Here is an 18,538-nt window from a genome sequence, read left to right on the forward strand (position 1 = left end):
GTTATGAGAGGAGGATTGAGTCTACAATAACTAGGCCTGAGGCTTCAGACTGCTCAGTTCCTTCTCTGCCTTACTGATTTCAGGGACTGCCGGAGTTATGAGCCTTTCTTCCTGTCAAACTAGGCAATGGAAAAAGTGAAGAATATGAATTTTTCTAGCCCACAGCCATGGTTGGAAAAGAAAGATGTCAGCAGTGTTGCATTCTCTTTTCAAAGCCTCTCAGGCAACAGGATTCATTTTCAGAGTGTAAGCCTGGCCACTCTTCCGCTTAGAATTGAAACAGTCATTTGCCATGGACCATTTCCTGCCCAGAAACAGTGCATACCACTGCCAAGACACTATGAAAGTGGTCAAAGCACAAGGATGGAAGTTGCAAACTGCAAGCAGAATGTGCTTGCATCTTTCTCTGCCTTTCCCTAGCAGGCCCCTAAGATCTCTGGAAAGCCTGTGCGGGAGGTTGAAAGTCTTCTGCACAAATCTCCCCACCCTTTTCCTTCTGCTGGAAGAGAAACAGTGGTGAAGCAAGCTTTCCAATGGCATTAGAAGGAAGAAAGGCAATTTTGCTCAATTCCTCCTCCTCCCTGCAGCCTTCCTTGCCTCGTGGCATTTTGTCCATGGGGCTTTCCTAATTCCCAGCACTGACTTTTCAGGGGATCTTAAACTTCTGGGAGAATGGGAGGGTGATGTATCACCGTGACTGGCTTGTGCTTGATAGGATCCAGTCTACAGTATGGGTGGTACTACAAAGTTCCCGTTCCATCAAATCATTCAACTACCATTGCCTGAATAAGTAATCTGAAATACTGGTCTTAAACCTAGTATATTGAGAGAGCAGTAGCGAACCAACTCCAAGTCATCTTGGATAACCCATCTGCTCTAGACCACGAGTCCCCAACCTTTTTGAGCCTGCAGGCACATTTGGAATTCTGACACAGCATGGTAGGTGCAGCAAGAAATTGGATGCCACAAAATGGCTGCTGCAGGAGGTGGAGCCAACTACAAAATGATTACTACAGCTTAACTTCAGTAACACAGTATAGATCCTTGTGCTGTGGTGGCAGCTGCTGCCAAAGCAACATTTAAAAAAAAAATCTGCACAGCCAATCAAACTTATAATAGTCAATCGGAAACTTTTCTGTGCAGAAGCCCTTCCTGGCCCCGCCCTCTTCCTCAAAACACCCAATGGGTGCCACAAAAGGTGTAAGTGGGCACCATGGCACCCACTGGCCACTACATTGGGTCCCCCTGTGCTAGACCCTTTTCAGTCTGGTTTCAGACCAGCCAATGAGACAACTTTTCCAGCTCTAGTTGATGACCTCAGTCTGAGTGTAGGGAAAGGTCAAGCCTCTTTTTTGCTCTTATTGGATTTATCTGCAGCCTTTGATACCATAGATCATGTTATCTTGTTGAGGTGCCTACAGGAAGAAATAGGTATCAAGAGATGTGCCTTGAACAGGTTGACATCATTCCTCATGGATCAGACTCAAAGGGTTGCTATTGGAAACCAATTGTCATATGTGCAGGACATATCTCGTGAGGTTCCATATGGAGCAATTCTATCCTCATGTTTTTTAATCTCTATGTAAAGCCCTTAGGATTAATAGTTTTGGGGTTGGATGTCATTAATATGCAGATGATACTCAGCTCTGCGTATCCTTATCCAAATTTACTGGTGATGTGGTAGAGGTTCTGAATCACTGCTTGGCCAACTGGCTAAAAGTAAACAAATTGAAACTAAACACTGAAGAGACAGAAGTTATGCTGGTTAGGAAGGTGGAGGCCTTGAAGGATATTGTTCTCCCCACTTTCGGTGGAGTTCATCTGACCCTTGCTGACTCAGTTAAGTCTTGGGGGTCATACTGGATCCAGTTTATTACTGGAGAAGCAAGTTAATGCAGCTGCAAAAAAGGCTTTCTTCCAACTCAGCCTAGCCCATAAGATGACCCACTACCTTAATACACCTTACTTGGCCACCTGGATCCATGCCACATTGACACTATACTACTGTAACGCACTGTACGTTGATCTCCCCTCAAAATCAACATGGAAACTCCAACTGGTTCAGAATGCCACAGCTTGACTATTAGCGGGAGCTAAAATGTAGCATGCATATCACTCCCATTCTGCAAACATTCAATTCGTCACCCATTTGTTACTGAGCTCAGTTTAAGGTTTTGGTTATAACATATAAAATCCTTCATGGTCTTGGCTGTCACGCACAGCTTGTCTGGACTTCAGGAGTTTACCTGGTAGCAACTTCACACCACGCAGTTCTGCTATGTACAGTTTATTTACAATATCTACACAGAGTCCTTTGGCTGTTAACATTCACAGCTCTGAGCATCAGCATGCTCCGCCAGCATATATATTTCAGGCAATAGGTAACTCACATTCACTATACAGACTTATATACACATTCATAACCAATCACAGTTCACCTGAGATGAGTCATTCTGGAAATCCCCATTCCTGGCTGCACAAACTGGATCAGACCAGCCTCATCACATGACTTAGCTGTCACTCTGATCAGTATGATCTGTTTAGCAAACTGCAGACTAGGCATAACTTTGACATATGTTGACATTGGCCTCTCTTATTTACGGGACCACCTCTCCACCATGACAGTTCCACTCGTGTCCGCAGGGGTTTCTGCAGGTGCCCACCTGCAAATGGGCAAAATCAACACATGGGCTTCATTGTGGCTCCCACCTTGTGGAACGGCCTGCATGAGGAGGTCAGAAAAGCTCCCACTCTCCTGGCCTTCCACAAACAATGCAAAAATGAACTATTGAAGAGAGCTTTTCTGATCAGGCTGCACAGTACAAAATGGTTTCACAAACTTACTTGGATGAATGATTGGGACTTGTAGTCTATTCTGCTGTGTATAGTTTATTGTAAGTAGGATCCTATTATGTAATTTCTGTACAGCTTAATGTGTCGTGTTAATACTTCCACTATGCTTCTGTTTCTGGTGGTTCCAGACTTCTAAACTTCTACTGCATTAACTATTGAAAGATGTATGCATATAAGGTAGTCCATCAAACTAACAGATAATACAGATTAAACTATTACAAATTAAAACTTGTTGGGGCGGAGTGTGGAGGAGAGTTTAAAACTGGCTGGGAACAAGAAGATTTTCTGATATCTTTGGACATCTCCAGAACAATTTCAATCTGAAGCGATTACTAGAGAGGTAAGGAGGTAATCCATCTCCATTACTGGAGTGTGAATTTGAAAAAGAGATTTTATCTCAAATAATGTTAATGACTTTTTAAAATGTTTTGCTAACCCCCACCAAAATCCTATTTCTGACTGCACATCAACAACATTAGAACATGGAAGACATCTGTATCAGGCTACTCAATTCCACTTTTTGAGAATATGAAATTAAAAGGCCTAGTCATCGCTGTGTTACTGAAATAAGGTTTTCTGTCTTATAAGGCCTGGAAGGTGATTTTTCTTTTTTTTTTCTTGCCCATGGCTATGGCACAGACTAATTATGCATGACATGAAAGTTTCTATTTATTGCCAGACACTTCTACCTCAAATAGTTTTTAATGAAGCTTCGTTATTCTGTGTGCTCCATATTACCAAGAATCATCATTCAGTGTTCCCTAGTGAGTCAACGTCCAACTTTGGCTAGGGGAAATCTTGATAATGGATCTCCAGATAGCTGAGTAGTAACTTGATACAAGAGACTTACAGGCATGTGCAAATTCTGGCTCAATGGATATGACTGCCAAGTTCTTGGGGAACAATTTTGGAACCACTGACCTGATGTCATAATTTTTACTTGACAGTCATGTTTACCATGAGTGCACCACATTTACTCCTTGCAGGAAGGGTGGGGTAAAAATGTGCCAAATAGCTTCTGAAGTGGATATCAATGTGACCGTCGCTTGGATCTGCCTGTGAGATGGCATAACTTTAAACAGACACGTGGAGATTACAACCTCTTTAAATAAAAGTAATGAACAATTAACCACTAAATCACAGTTCTTGCTTGACAGTGCTTAAAACATTAAATATTTGCAGGCTCAGCCCTAAGTCTTTTAAGAGACATTATTTGTTCCAGGTTCAAAGTGAAACCCTGTATTTCCTATTCAATGTATTAATTAAAACTGTTATTTAAAATAATCTGATCCCTATAGATCTGATAAAGTAAAAAAAAAATTGAATACCTACACAGAACACTGGCATACCCCATCCTATATAATCTGGCATATCTGCAATCCTATATAATCATACATGTCATTCTTATTCTATCTAGGTTGACTTTTTATAAAAGCTTCTTACCCAGAATTTTTTCCTATTAAGACGAAAGCAGTTTTCACTTAATTCCATATCAGAGAGAGGATATGCCTAGCTTATATAGATGCAATTACATGTGTGTGTGTGTGTGTGTGTGTGTGTGTGTGTGTGTGTAAAGTGCCTTCAAGTCGCAGCCCTAGTATTCCTTGGTGGTCTCCCATCCAAATACTAACCAGGGCTGACCCTGCTTAGCTTCTGATATCTTATGAGATCAGGCTAGCCTGGGCCATCCAGGTCCGGATGCAATTACATAGGCCAACACATATTTGTATTAAACCTTCTGATTCATGCTTTCTAAAGGCATTGTGTAAGATATTTCTGAGCAACCCAAAAATAAGTGTTGCAAACTCTGTTCTACTTGTTCTGGGATTTATTCTGGGTTTAAGGCCATTTATCCACACATTATCCTTCATGGGTGAAAACGGTAAGTTAGCTAGAACAGTGAAAAATGCACTTTTGCAGATTTACACAACTATTTGTAAACTTTAAGGACCACTGTGTCAAAACATCTTAAAACAGTTATTTAAAGTTAAAATCTGCAACGGCGTACATACGTGTTAGACCCAGCAAGGGTCTGCATATTATTTTCAACATCTCTGAGAAAGCTTCAGCCATGAGCTAGTGCAAGATTGCTGGGGGGTTCAAGATTGCGTCACTGCAGCTTCCTGTTTTATGGATATTTCAGCTGTCTTTAGTTGCTCTTTCCAATTGCACTTCATTTTTTTTTCTGTTTCAAATTGTAAAAGTCTACCTGGCATCAGAATAATACGCATTTGCTGGAGTCTTAAAGCACTTCACATTACTGCTGCAGTCTTCACAACAACCCCTATAAGGAAGACATGAAATTATATTCCCATATTGAGGTGGGGGGGCAGCAGGGCTGTGATGGCTGAGCTCAGAGTCAAAGGCGAGGAGTTAGCGGCAGAATGCCTTTCTGGCATGCAGAAGGCTGCCAATTCAATTAACAGCACCGATCTTTGCAAATGGGTTAGTTGACAAAAGACACTCCAGTCAGTATAAGCCTTGTAAACACAAAGGCATAAAACACCAACAGAGGACCTTGCAGGATCCTAATTTCTTATGTTGGCTCCAATTTTTTCCCCCTGTCAGCTTGCCTAAGCTGCCCTTAAGCTGTAAAACTACCAGCAGTGCCGCAACTGTTCTGACACTACAAACAGTTTATTTCTGTTCAGCCTAGACAAGTATTCTCACCCTCTGCAAATTTATTGGCTATTCTGGGCAACCTGACAAGCCCCACTTCCTGCCTTCTTCTCTTTCGGCAGTAGCAATTTGTCAGAGGTAACGACAGCCTGTCTGTCATCTGTACTGGCAATGTGATACCTCGTGCAGCTTCCTCCTAAGTTGTCCTTCCTGTGGATTTTGTTTGCCACTTACTCAGATGTCACATCTGGCTGGCTTTTTGGAAGATATTTTTAGGCAGAATTTATGCATACACACACAAACCAAAGTGAAACACTGGTTTCTTTTGGAAGTCCCCCCCCCACTTCATTTAATTAAAGGGAAATGGAGAATTGTAGTGGATATAGTACTGGATGTTGGCAATACATCCCTGTTCAGTAAAGAAACTCACATGCTCATTTTAATGTACTCCACATCATTTCATTTCAAGAACAAAATGAAAAATAATTGTAATGTCACAGCCTTTGGAAGAGGGGAAGTAAGCCATTAAGATAAAGGTCCCCTGTGCAAGCACTGGATCATTCCTGACCCATGGGGTGACGTCAAATCCCGACATTTTTTTGTTTACGGGGTGGTTTGCCAGTGCCTTCCCCAGTCATCTTCCCTTTACCCCCAGTGAGCTGGGTACTCATTTTACCAACCTCGGAAGGATGGAAGGCTGAGTCAACCTTGAGCTGGCTACTTGAAACCAACTTCCACTGGGATCGAACTCAGGTCGGGAGCAGAGTTTGGACTGCAGTACTGCAGCTTACCACTCTGCACCACGGGGCTCCTAAGTAAGCTATTACCAGTGCAATTTATCCATTTGCCTCCCAGCCATCCCTCAAAGAAATCAGGGTTCCCCCCATTAGACTTCACAACAACCCTGTAAGCTGAGGTTGATTAGCCCAGTGTTGCCCAGTGAGATTCACAGCTGAGGGCTCAGGGTGGTGTAGCGGTTAGAGTGTTGGCCTAGGATCTGGGAGACCCAGTTTTGAAACCCTACTCTGCCATGGAAGCTCACTGGGTGATTTTGGCCTAGTCACTCAACCTAATCTGCCTCACAGGGTTGATGCGAGAGTGAAATGGAGGAGGGGAGAACAGTAGGAGTCTCTTTGGGACCCCATTGGGGCTAGAAGGGGGGTGTAAATATCTAAATAACAAACGAAAACTATGTGTTACGATTAACGTTATTTTTCTTTCACAGATTTAGCTGCCTAGGGTTGCTTTATCAAGGGGGAGAGTGGAGGTGGTGAGGGGATGGGATAGGATCTTTAACCCCCTGTATGGAAGTACCACACGTTTATTCAGCCCTGCAGAATCAGCACCGCCTGCATACCTTTCCTTGAGGTCCACACTGTAAAGCAACTTACAGTCTTAAACCCAAAACAGGGCTGAATAAACGTGTGGTACTTCCATACAAGCCCCCCCACCCCGTTGGAGAAAAAAACCAACGGGTACCAATAGGTTTTCCCCATCAGAAATAAAGGCATTGGAAGTTCTCATAAAACAGCAGAAAACATGTCCCTTGATAAACCAGTGGGGATTGCTTTAGTGTTACTGTAGCTGAGCGTTGAGCAGAGATTTGAAGCTGGCAGTGCAATCCTACACAGAGTTACTCCAGTCTAAGGCCCTCAATTTGACATAATTGAGTAACTGTATAGGATTGCACTCCATTATTCAAACCTCTCCTCCACACTGGTTGTATAGACTGATAGATTTAGCAGAGTTTTTCTGCAAATTTCTTCTCAAGTAATTTATCTCCCCTTTACTCTTCCAGGTACAATATATATTGGGAACCTTGAGCCCTTAAATCTCAAGATGCTAAATTGTTAAACAGACCCTCCCTCCATGTTTTTTCTAAGCAATGAGGCATCTGAAAAGCAGCCAAAGCTTCAACAGTGTCACCCTGTGGCTGCAGCATGAAGAACAGGAGTGAGTGTTGAGGACATTAGCGAACATTGTATTTAGAGACAGGTATATTAATAAATACCTCTGGCTACTAAGTGTTTCTCTGCCCAAGTATGAAGCACTGTTTACTTACCCATGACGCCACTGTATAATGAAGGTATTTGTATTTGACCAGTGTTGGAGCAGCCCTAGTTTTCCAGGAGCAATCCTTATTTCTGAACACTTCATAGCTGTTCCAAGAAAGGGCAACCAAAAATCCTGTTTGGCCCACAATCCACAATTCTATCTCTATTTCAACCATCTAGGAGCCCCGTGGCGCAGAGTGTTAAGCTGCAGTACTGCAGTCCAAAGCTCTGCTCACAACCTGAGTTCGATCCCGACGGAAGTTGGTTTCAGGTAGCCGGCTCAAGGTTGACTCAGCCTTCCATCCTTCGAGATCGGTCAAATGAGGACCCAGCTTGCTGGAGGTAAAGGGAAGATGACTGGGGAAGGCACTGGCAAACCACCCCGCAAACAAAAAGTCCGCCTTGGAAACGTCGGGATGTGACGTTACCCCATGGGTCAGGAATGACTCGGTGCTTGCACAGGGGACCTTTACCTTTTTACCTTCAACCATCTAATATGCAAAATTTGCTTAGGAGCTTGTAACTTCAAGCAGGGTGAAATCCAAATTCTAATTCCAAGAAAAGCAGGATTGTCTCCTGTACAAGAAAATTCACATACATAGGGCAGTATAAGAAGCTAGAAGAAGAACAACTCTGGCTGAACAACTCTGTCTTACTGGCCCTACTATATCTAGAAAGAAGAGTTGGTTTTTATATGCTGACTTTCTCTACCTTTTAAGGAGAATCAAACTGGCTTACAATCTCCTTCTTCTTCCCACAACAGACATCTTGTGAGGTAGGTGGGTCTGAGAGAGTTCGGAAAGAACTGTGACTCGCCCAAGGTCACTCAGCAGGCTACATGTATAATACTGGGGAAACCAACCTGGTTCACCAGATTAAAGTCTGCTGCTCATGTGGAGGAGTGGGGAATCAAACCCAGTTCTCCAGATTAGAGTCCACTGCTCTTAACCACTACACCATGCTGGCTCTCCATGCTGGCTATGCAGGTCTCTGAGTCCCCACCTCCAGCTACTGTGGAACACTTATTTAGCTGCTCCCATGTGGAATTTCCCACATACTTTAAAGCAGAGGTTCCCAAACTTTTTGAGTCATGGAGCATTTTTCAGGAGAGAAATTCATCACGGCGCACTAATTTTCACCTAGCACCTATATATTAAACTGAATGACAGTAGTATTTTTCTTTCAAATCTCTTCACGGAGAATGAGGAGATGCTTGGAGCACAGTTTGGGAACCTCTGCTTTAAAGCACTAAAAAGTGAACTGGCAGGGAGGAGGGCAATTTTAAATTACCTCAGAGAATGAGAGTAGGCCTTTATTTAACTATCTGGCAACAAAGAGCAATCAATGGCCACAAGAGTTTAACTTTGGCGTTTTGATGCTACTTGTAGAATGAAGACAGACTGCTTTGTTCCCTCCTGCTCAACCTGTTTAAGTTGAAATAAAATAGATGCTACAAAAGCATCAGAAGGCCCAAGTACATCCGTGTTCCAAAGAATCTGACCATCTAAAGATGCGGTAGAAGTTCCCGCGAATTGGAAAGCATGAAACAAAATATGAGGGAAGACTTAGCTGGGTTTTGAAAATGAATATGAAGTTCATAAATGGTTGAGAGATCCTTTTAGACTTCAGGGAACAAAGGGAGTGAGCAGGCATCTTAAGAGCACAAGGCATCTTAAGAGCACAAGGCCTATATCCTCATGCAATAATGAGGGTAACAGTCATGCTATCAATGATGCCTCCTTTAATGGTGGCCTCCTTTACCTAGCAGTGCTCCAAGACCTTAAGTGCCAGGCAGACATTTGACCAATGTAGCTTGCTCTACTGGGGAAAAACTTTACTTGTTGGATTTTGTCTCTTCTGCACTTGTTCATAGTCCTATCAGAAGGCAAAGATTGCAGCTTCCTCCCTATTGTAAATAAACTTCTCCCATGTATACTGTAATTCAAATAGGCATCTATGCATTAAAACTAGTCCTACATTTGGAAGATATGCCATGAAGCAACCACTAGATGGTGGTGCAATACAAAATGGTCTAAATGAAGTATAGGCATTACAAAGACTAAATGCTCTAGCTTTTGGAGCATTTATAAGAGGGTTTTTTTGTGGAAAACAGTTTTGTAAGCTCAAGTTTGGTTTGCAGGAATGTATGGTTTTCTGATTTGCATAGGTCTGTTAATCTGACAGTATTCTTTCATTGGTTTGTAACCAATGTTGTATTTTGTCCCTGGGAGATATTGCTTGCACGCATATACTAACAATTTTGATTCCACAAAAGAAAATGATGCACCGGTTTTATAGCTTGAATCCTCTGTGTCCATCAACCATGGGATTGTTTTACATTTACTTTTGAATGACTGTAGCAAAAAGAGCCAGACAGGAGGGGGGCAAGTGCAACTCCCCGCTCATACGTGAAACTCACTTGATGATATTGGGCCAACAGCCTAACTTACCCTCACAGGATGGTTGTGAGAATACAGTGGGGGAGAGGTCTCCTGAGCTCCCTGCACATTTTCTGTGAACTGCCTTGCTAACTTGCTTCTGTAGGTTGCTGGTAACATTGGTAAGTCAACCGGTGTGTCCTTGGAGAGTAGAAGAGAGGGAATTGTATTTAAGTGGGGATGGGATCACAACATTTTATACTGGAGATTGCCTATAAAGCCTAGATTGTTAGTTGTATTGAATTAAAATTTAAAACAAACTGAGGGCTTCCCATAAATGAATTGGTACTGATGTAAGGTTAGGACCCATTCACTAACTCATCTAACTCCTCTATTTAAACTGGGGGATCACCAGTTGCAAGACTGTATGCCAAATCTAACCCTTAACAGTTGTCTCCATTTCTAGTTGTCAACTTAGACACAACAGAGAAAGGGGAAACTGTAGCATGAGAATGTGGAAGCACCCCCACCCCCAACTCTGTTCCTTCCAGGAAAACTAATAGCTGATACACATTTAAAGATATTTGTTCACTTACAATAAAGGTAGGAGTGAATTAGGGGCATGATGACATCTCAAAATGTGATCAACTGCTTTGAATAGTGCCAAAAATGATGAAAACTCATCTGGATCTTGGTTCACTCCCATCTTTCAAGAAGACTAGAGCCAAATAGATGTACCAGATGGCCAAGGATTTGCTTTGATGGATCTTGCTCAAGGTGGCCTACAATTAAAAACACAAGCCCTTAAAACATAAACCATTAAAAACAGAGCTAACAGAGCTATGTTTACTTCACAGGACAGTGTTAACTTCAGTCCGGAGTTTTTCCCAAGTAAGAGCCCCCGTGGCGGAGAGTGGTAAGCTGCAGTACTGCAGTCCAGGCTCTGCTCACGACCTGAGTTCAATCCCAATGGAAGTCGGTTTCAGGTAGCCGGCTCAAGGTTGCTGGGGGTAAAGTGTAGATGACTGGGGAAGGCAATAGCAAACCACCCCATAAACAAACCACCCCGTTAAAATAGCAAACCACACCATAAAAATGTAAGGATGTGACATCACCCTGTGGGTCAGTAATGACCCAGTGCTTGCACCAGGGGACTACCTATACCTTTAAGAACCACTTCAGTTGTTCACAACAGAACTAGTGCAATGTACAAGGAAACTTGTCCATGGACAGAAGTGTTCCCTGACCAGCAGAGACGTAACACCACTATCTTCACAAACAATTACCCATATTACTGTATTGTATTAACTCTTCATATTGATAGTATTTATCAGCAACCTTTTAATGCTAGTTTGGGATGTGGAATGGTATAGTATAGCATGATCTTGTCAGATCATGGAACCTAAGCTGGATTGCTACTTGGGAGAGCTCCAAGGAAGATGCTGTGGAGGAAGGCAATTGCAAACCACCTCTGCTTAATCACTTGCCTTTCAAACCCCACCAGGGTCATTATAAGTCAGCTGCAACTTAATGGCACTTCACACGTGCACACAATGCTAGTATTCCAGTGATGGAAATCTTACTAATGTGTGGGTGCACACTTACTTGGGGGTAAGCATCACTCAATGTAGTGGGCCTTACTTCAACGTTGAAATTTTATGTCCAGTGTAACTGCTCTGGGGAGTTATGCTGTACCGTTGTTGAAAAATGCCTTCACTGCTAGTCTCTTATCAGATATAAGCCAGTGATGAACAGGTGCTTGGGAGAGGTGGCAGGGTGTGGCATAGAAGGTTGGGCCTGGATCTGGTAGCCAACATTCCACATACCTTTTCCCATGGCCCATCTCATCGGGTGGCCTTTGGCAGATTGCCTTCTCTTGCCCTATTTTACCTCCTAGGTATCACCATGAACTTGTATCCACTGAAAGGTAAGATGCCAACATATTAAAACAGCATCAGCTGCAAATATACAAAGAATCACAAAGGCATTCCTTGCCCCCTTTGAAATGTGTTGTAAGGATTATTAATTTGTGGTAAAAGGCACATTTAAAACATAAAAAAATTCACTCATGGCACCTTAGTGTGCATGCTTGAATTTTGTGTGTGTATATCAATCAAGTTGGTCCCTTAAATGGCAATCATTTAAAAACAAAAAGGCTGACATCTGAGTCCAAAATCTTTGGTTAATTTTGAGACATTGCCACCTTGTGTTTCAAATACGACAGGGACAAATGCATCAGCTGCATTCCTATATATGCTTACTTGAGTGCTATCCACAATGAATTTACAGGACTCTTCTGAGTAAACATGTATAGGCTGAGACTGCGCAGGATGAACACATAACAACAATTTAGAAGGTAATTAAAACTACATTTTGAAGTGGTTTTTGACTTGAGGATTATTTTTACTCTTGAAAAAGAAATCAAAGTATTTGGAACTGCTAATCTCTTTTTGGATTCCTTTGCCTATGCTGGCTTTGTGAAAAAATATATATAAAATGTGCCTCATTTAAGCAAGGTTAATTACACAGGAGATTTGCATTAGAGAATCAGCCAGTGTACCAATGGACAATAATAACTTTCCTAAAAGTCTAGATTCAAGTGGCCAAGATTAGCTTGGCTGTTCACCAACAGCGCAATTCTAAAGTGGGAGGGGTAGTTGGGGCGGGCTGGGGGATGGCACAGCCACACCGCTTTCTAAGCAGCTTGCTTGCCCAGCACCGCAAGCCAAAAATGTAGTTTTCTGAAAACCCTGTGAAACTGCTCCACTCAGTTTCACAGGGCTGCACCACCACTTTTGTTGGCGCATGTTCATGCCGGCAAAAGTGGGGTGTTCCAGGAGTGAAAGGGTTCAGGGAGCTGACTAAAGTCGGCCCTGCCCTGGGAATGTTCCCATTGCCCTGGTGAGAACCTTTGCATCGGAGAAATGCTGCCACGGTGGCTTTGCTGGTGCCCGTGCGTTTTGTTCTCCCCGCTTCCATTTTCTCACTGCAACAATGCTGTGAGGCTGGTTGCGCTGAGGGAGTGTGATTGGCTCAAAGTCACCCAGTATGCTTCCATGCCAGCACTGGAATTCAAACTCAGGTCTCCTGATACTCTGCTACACCAGGCTGGCCCTGGGTGTCAGGCAGTTGCTGAGCTCAAGCTAAAGGTTTTCACTAGAATAGCAGATACAAACCATTTGAATGTGTGTTCATGTGAAACTTGCAGTAGAAGGAGGAGGAGGAGCTAGTTTTTATACCCCAATTTTATCTACCTATTAAAGGAGATTCAAACTGGCTTACAATTGCATTCCCTTCCTCTCCCTAAAACAGGCACCTTGTGAGATAGGTGGGGCTGAGAGAGTTCGGAGAGAACTGAGACTCACCCATGGTTAACCAGCAGGCGTCATGTTTAGGAGTGAGGAATCCAATCTGGTTCACCAGATTAGAGTCCACCACTCATGTGGAGGAGTGGGGCATCAAACCCTATGAGTTCTAATTTAAAACCATTCAATTTATAAATAGGAAGCTTTTGCACAAAGGAACTTTTTACATTCAGCAGAGAATCATATGATGGCAAAAAGCACATGAGGGTCACTCTGAGGATAACATCATTCCATAGAGAGAAAAAACACAAATCATATGAAAATTGTCAGGAGAAACTATCTACTTTTATTTGTTGAAGTTTATAGTCTCGGAAGCCTCATAAAATGCAAATAAATTTATATATAGATGTATCTATCATGGAGATATTTTGGGAATCTTCTGCAATGTGAAATGTACAGCATTAGATAGAATGGACGTGTGCCTAAATTATTTCTCTTTGAGAGGAATTTAATGCATGATTGTCAGCTAGAATTAATGATTCTATGACCTTTGAGATGAATTAACCCCTTTTTTACCTACATCACCAGCTTTCCTGTTGTGTTATTTATCTCATAAAGCTAGCAGGTGAAAGATTCAGTTTTGCACTGTAAAAAATGTTACTTTACATCTGATCATTTGAAACTTACTTATTTCAAATTAAAAGTGGAGGGGAAAAATAGAAGCAATTACAAATATCCTTTATGTTAAACAGAGATTTCTTTGAGCCAGGAGAAAAAGTCAGAAAAACTAGAAGAGAGACTAAATAAAAAGAGAAATTTTACAAAGTGCTCTCCAAATTCTTAATGAATTTAATTATTGTGAAAGGTTATTACAGTCACAACACCCATCAGAAAATATAACTGAAGAGTTTTTATCAAAATTTAAAATGCTTAAATTAACACAGGCAGACAATCAATCATTACACTGTTACTGCCCAAGAAATCCCATATGCGGCAATGAAGTAAATTTTAGTCCTTAAAACAGGCAAAGATAGTTCTTGTGTTGATTCATATCTCTCGATCTTAAGTTATGACTATAAAACACTGAGCCAAAAGACAGAAGTTTTATTATCTCATGACAGAGCAAAGCAATCATAATTTATGCCAGGTACCAGGCTAGTTTTACAAACACATGAAAGTTGTTTAACTTCACTGAATACTAAAGAACAAAAACAGCATTTCTTTTTCTTGCAGAGAAGGCTTTTGATTAGTTTAAAAAATTGTTCTTAATAAATTGTCTAGAAGCAGTTTGCTTTGGTGAAAGTTTTCTATGCTGTATAAAAATAATCTATGCATGATCTTATTGCTGTTGTCATAAAGGAAAGGGGGGTTAAATTAAGTACTGCACCGGATAAATGGTCTAATGGTGGGCTGGGAATGAAGCATAAACAATTGGGTGAAGTATAAGGAAGATCTGGCTATGATCCCTGTAGAACATAGGCTACCCTTTAACAGATGAAGAAGAAAAAAAAATCTGAGGAAGTATAATTTTAAGAGCGATATCTCCCTTGGAAAATCTATTACAGAAAAGCAGGGAAGGAATTTTTTTTTTTTTGTAAAATCTATTTTATGCTGCTAGTAGATGAAAGCAAAACTAAAAAAAAAATTACATGAACAGATGGAATAAAGATTTTGGGCTATGCAGTTGATCCAGATGTTTGGAATTTTCTTATTCTAAGAACCCATTTCAATTAGCTTGCAGTTCCATGAAAATGCTATTAAAATGGTAGTTTAGTGGCACCTATCTCCTTTAATGATAGCAAAGATTTATAAGCCATCCATTATGGCTACTGTTAGTACTTTTTCATTTTGATATAAACTTACCCTTTGGTCCTGAATTGTTTATGTGTCACCAGTATCCTTTGTCTTAATTTGATAACTGCAGCTCATTTAGTTTTTGCTAGGCATTTGGAACAACAGATTATACCAACAAAAGGATTAGTTGGGAAAAGTGACTGAATTATATAAATTAGCCAGGCTTACAGTACTTAGAAATCAAAAGACATAAACCAGTTGGATCACCATTGGAAATCTACGATTCAACACACAGAATGCTGTGATATAAAGCAATTATATTTATTATATAAATAGCTTGTATTAATGTGGATGTTTGGCATGTATAATTTGTATGTGTAAATATTGTCACTAATGAAAACATTAAGTCTGTATGCAGATATCAGCTTGAATTGATCAAGCTACCAAATAAAACTTCAAAGGTAAGTTATATTCAGTGCTGCATTAGAAACATGATGTCTGTTCCCAGTAATGATGAAAAATGTGTGACATGTCTCTCTTATCATAAGCCTGTTATCAGAGACTGCAATTTATGTCTTATGTTCTGGCCGGATATGTTATCCTTCATCAACTCTGGATGGGAGGATGCAATGGACAAGTTTCATTCTTTCCACAGGCTCACAAGACAAACAATATAAGCAGGACTCTTGTGTTGCCTCAAGAGGCACACTGGGCTTGTGAGGGATAGTCAGACTCCAAGAGAAACAATGAAGCAGTGTATTGAAAATATAAGGATGTAAAGAAAAGGTTGAAGACTGAAAGGAAGAATAATAAGTAATTACCGAAACAGTGGAGAAATGAACAGAATACTCTGAAAACAAAACCACTGAAAACCCAATAAGTTAAAATGGAATACAAGCAAATGGTTAGATGGTAATGCAACTGAACTGAACAAGTAGTATGCTAGCTGGGCAGCCCTTTCCTAAGGAAGGGGTAGATCTGTGGCAGCTGGGAGCGACGGAGCCACGCCACCTCCTCTGAGGCATCCCGGCCACCGCAGAGTCTGTTCAAGATCTTTTACTTTATTTTAGACTTACCGGTATACCCCTCCCCTGGGTCACAGGGCTCGGGGTGGCTCACAACATTTAATAAACAATCAGCAAAAATAAAAACATCCAAAATCTTAGAATACAATCCATTGGATAGTTCTGTATCCTAACTCAGGCATCAAAATAAAACATAAAAATTTGGCAACTGACAACCAGCATTGCAGACTGCTGTCAAAAACAGGCGGCATTGCTAACAGAGTAGAAAACTGCCCTCGATTGTCCTCGATGGAACGCCTGTCTTACAGGCCCTACGGAATCTAGAAAGAAGAAGAGTTGGTCTTTATATGCTGACTTTCTCTACCTTTTAAGGAGAATCAAACTGGCTTACAATCGCCTTCCCTTCCTCTCCCCACAACAGACACCTTGTGAGGTAGGTGGGGCTGAGAGAGTTTGGAGAGAACCAAGGTCACCCAGAAGGCTTCATGTGGAGGAGTGGGGAAACAAATCCAGTGCACCAGATTAGAGTCCGCCTCTCATGTGGAGGAGTGGGGAATCAAACCCGGTTCTCCAGATTAGAGTTTACTGCTCTAAACCATTACACCACGCTCTTAACCACCACATCACGCTGGCAGGGCCCGGCTGTCATCTGGCAGAGAGTCCCACCGGGCAGGGGCCACTATTGAAGAAGTTCTTGCCCTTGTTGAGGACAGTCGAGTCACCTGTGGGCTGGGCACCCCCAGCAGACCACGAGAAGAAGAACAAAGTGTTCTTGGGGGGACATATAGGGAGATCTCTGTGGACTTGGGGCACCTTTCTGTAGCTGCTTTGTTTTACATTCTTGTGTCAGATCAGCAACATGTATTTTGTAACTAAGGCTCTACTATATTCCCTTTAGTCAACTTCCAGTCTTCTTCTTTTTCAGCCTCAGATTGTTATGGGTAACTGTGGGTGTACATTCCTAGAGAAAAATGTAAACAAAGCTTGCAACTCCTGATTATATTCCAATCAGCAACTTTTCAGCAACAAGGGCTCCACAGGTTCTTTCAGTGATTTACATCCATTATGGTTCAACGTAACCAGGCCAAGACTGGACCAAACTCCATTTTAATCTAGTTATGGAACCTTTTCCACTGCCATCTTGAAACAAACTCCAAACGTAACATCATGCCTTTGCCCAGAAGTATAACTTGCCCTTTTTCAATAGTTTAAGCATCTCTGAAGAATTCGGTGTAGCTCAATATTGCAACCACTAGTTGACCTGGTACCTCAGAATTCTAGATAACATGCACCAATGTTTGTAAGAGAAGCTACATTTTCTTTGGGCAGTTTCAGGTAGCAAGTGCTTGTGTCCAGCATGCAATTCTGTTCAATAATATGATATTGCAGACACAGTGAGACTTGCACCAAAGACAGCCCAGTTGGTCAAACCTGACAAGACACTAGAAAATCCACAAACCAATCTCCAGTGTGTTTTCTCTTGTTAATTACCAGATGTGGGAAGAAGAAGAAGAGTTGGTTTTTATATGCCGACTTTCTCTACCACTTAAGGAAGAATCAAACCAGCTTACAAGCACCTTCCCTTCCTCTCCCCACCTGTGGGGTAGGTGGGGCTGAGAGAGTGTGACTACCCCAAGGTCACCAGTTGGCCTCATGTGAGTGGGGAAACAAATCCAGTTCACCAGATTAGCCTCCGCCGCTCATGTGGAGGAGTGGGGAATCAAACCCAGTTCTCCAGATCAGACTCCACCACTCCAAACCACCACTCTTAACCACTACGCCACGCTGGCTTCAAGGGAGGCCTTGATTTGAATTCATACTGCAGTAGAGAAGTTAACTCTTTGTCCCAACACTGTTTTCCTAATCTAATCCATTTTCCCTGTAGGGGAAAAACATACAGGCACCATGTAAGACTGAGTATATGTTCTTAAATATATTCAGCAAGGCTCTGTGAATTTATTTACTTTGTTTTCCCCTTTCTCCCCAACAAGAACCCAAAGCAGCTTACATAATTCTCCTCTCCTTCATGTGACCCTTACAACAACCCTGTGAGGTAAGTTAGACTGAGAGTGTATGACTAGGCCAAGGTCATCCAGCTAACTTCCATGGGAGAGTGGGGATTCACACCCGGGTCTCCCACTAGATCCTAGTAGTCCAACACTATAACCACTATACCACTCTGGTTGTCAATGTCTAGGAAGACAGATTATAGCAGGCAATGTCCACTTTTTGTCACATGGCATTCCCCTCCCAACACTTTAATTGGAAAAGGATATCAAACACGCAGCTAAAAGAAAACTGAGCTTCCATAGTACCATGAGCAAAATTGCTACATCCCCTATATTGTGAGATGGGATCTATTAACAGACAGGCTGGGAACTCTGCAACCTAGCATGGTGTAGTGGTTAAGAACGGTGGACTCTACTCTAGAGAATCGGGTTTGATTCCTTACTCCTCCATGAGTAGCAGACTCTAATCTAATGAACCAGGTTTCTTTCCCCACTCCTCCA

The sequence above is a fragment of the Euleptes europaea genome, chromosome 1, assembly GCF_029931775.1.
Source record: "Euleptes europaea isolate rEulEur1 chromosome 1, rEulEur1.hap1, whole genome shotgun sequence".
Classification (NCBI taxonomy): domain Eukaryota; kingdom Metazoa; phylum Chordata; class Lepidosauria; order Squamata; family Sphaerodactylidae; genus Euleptes; species Euleptes europaea.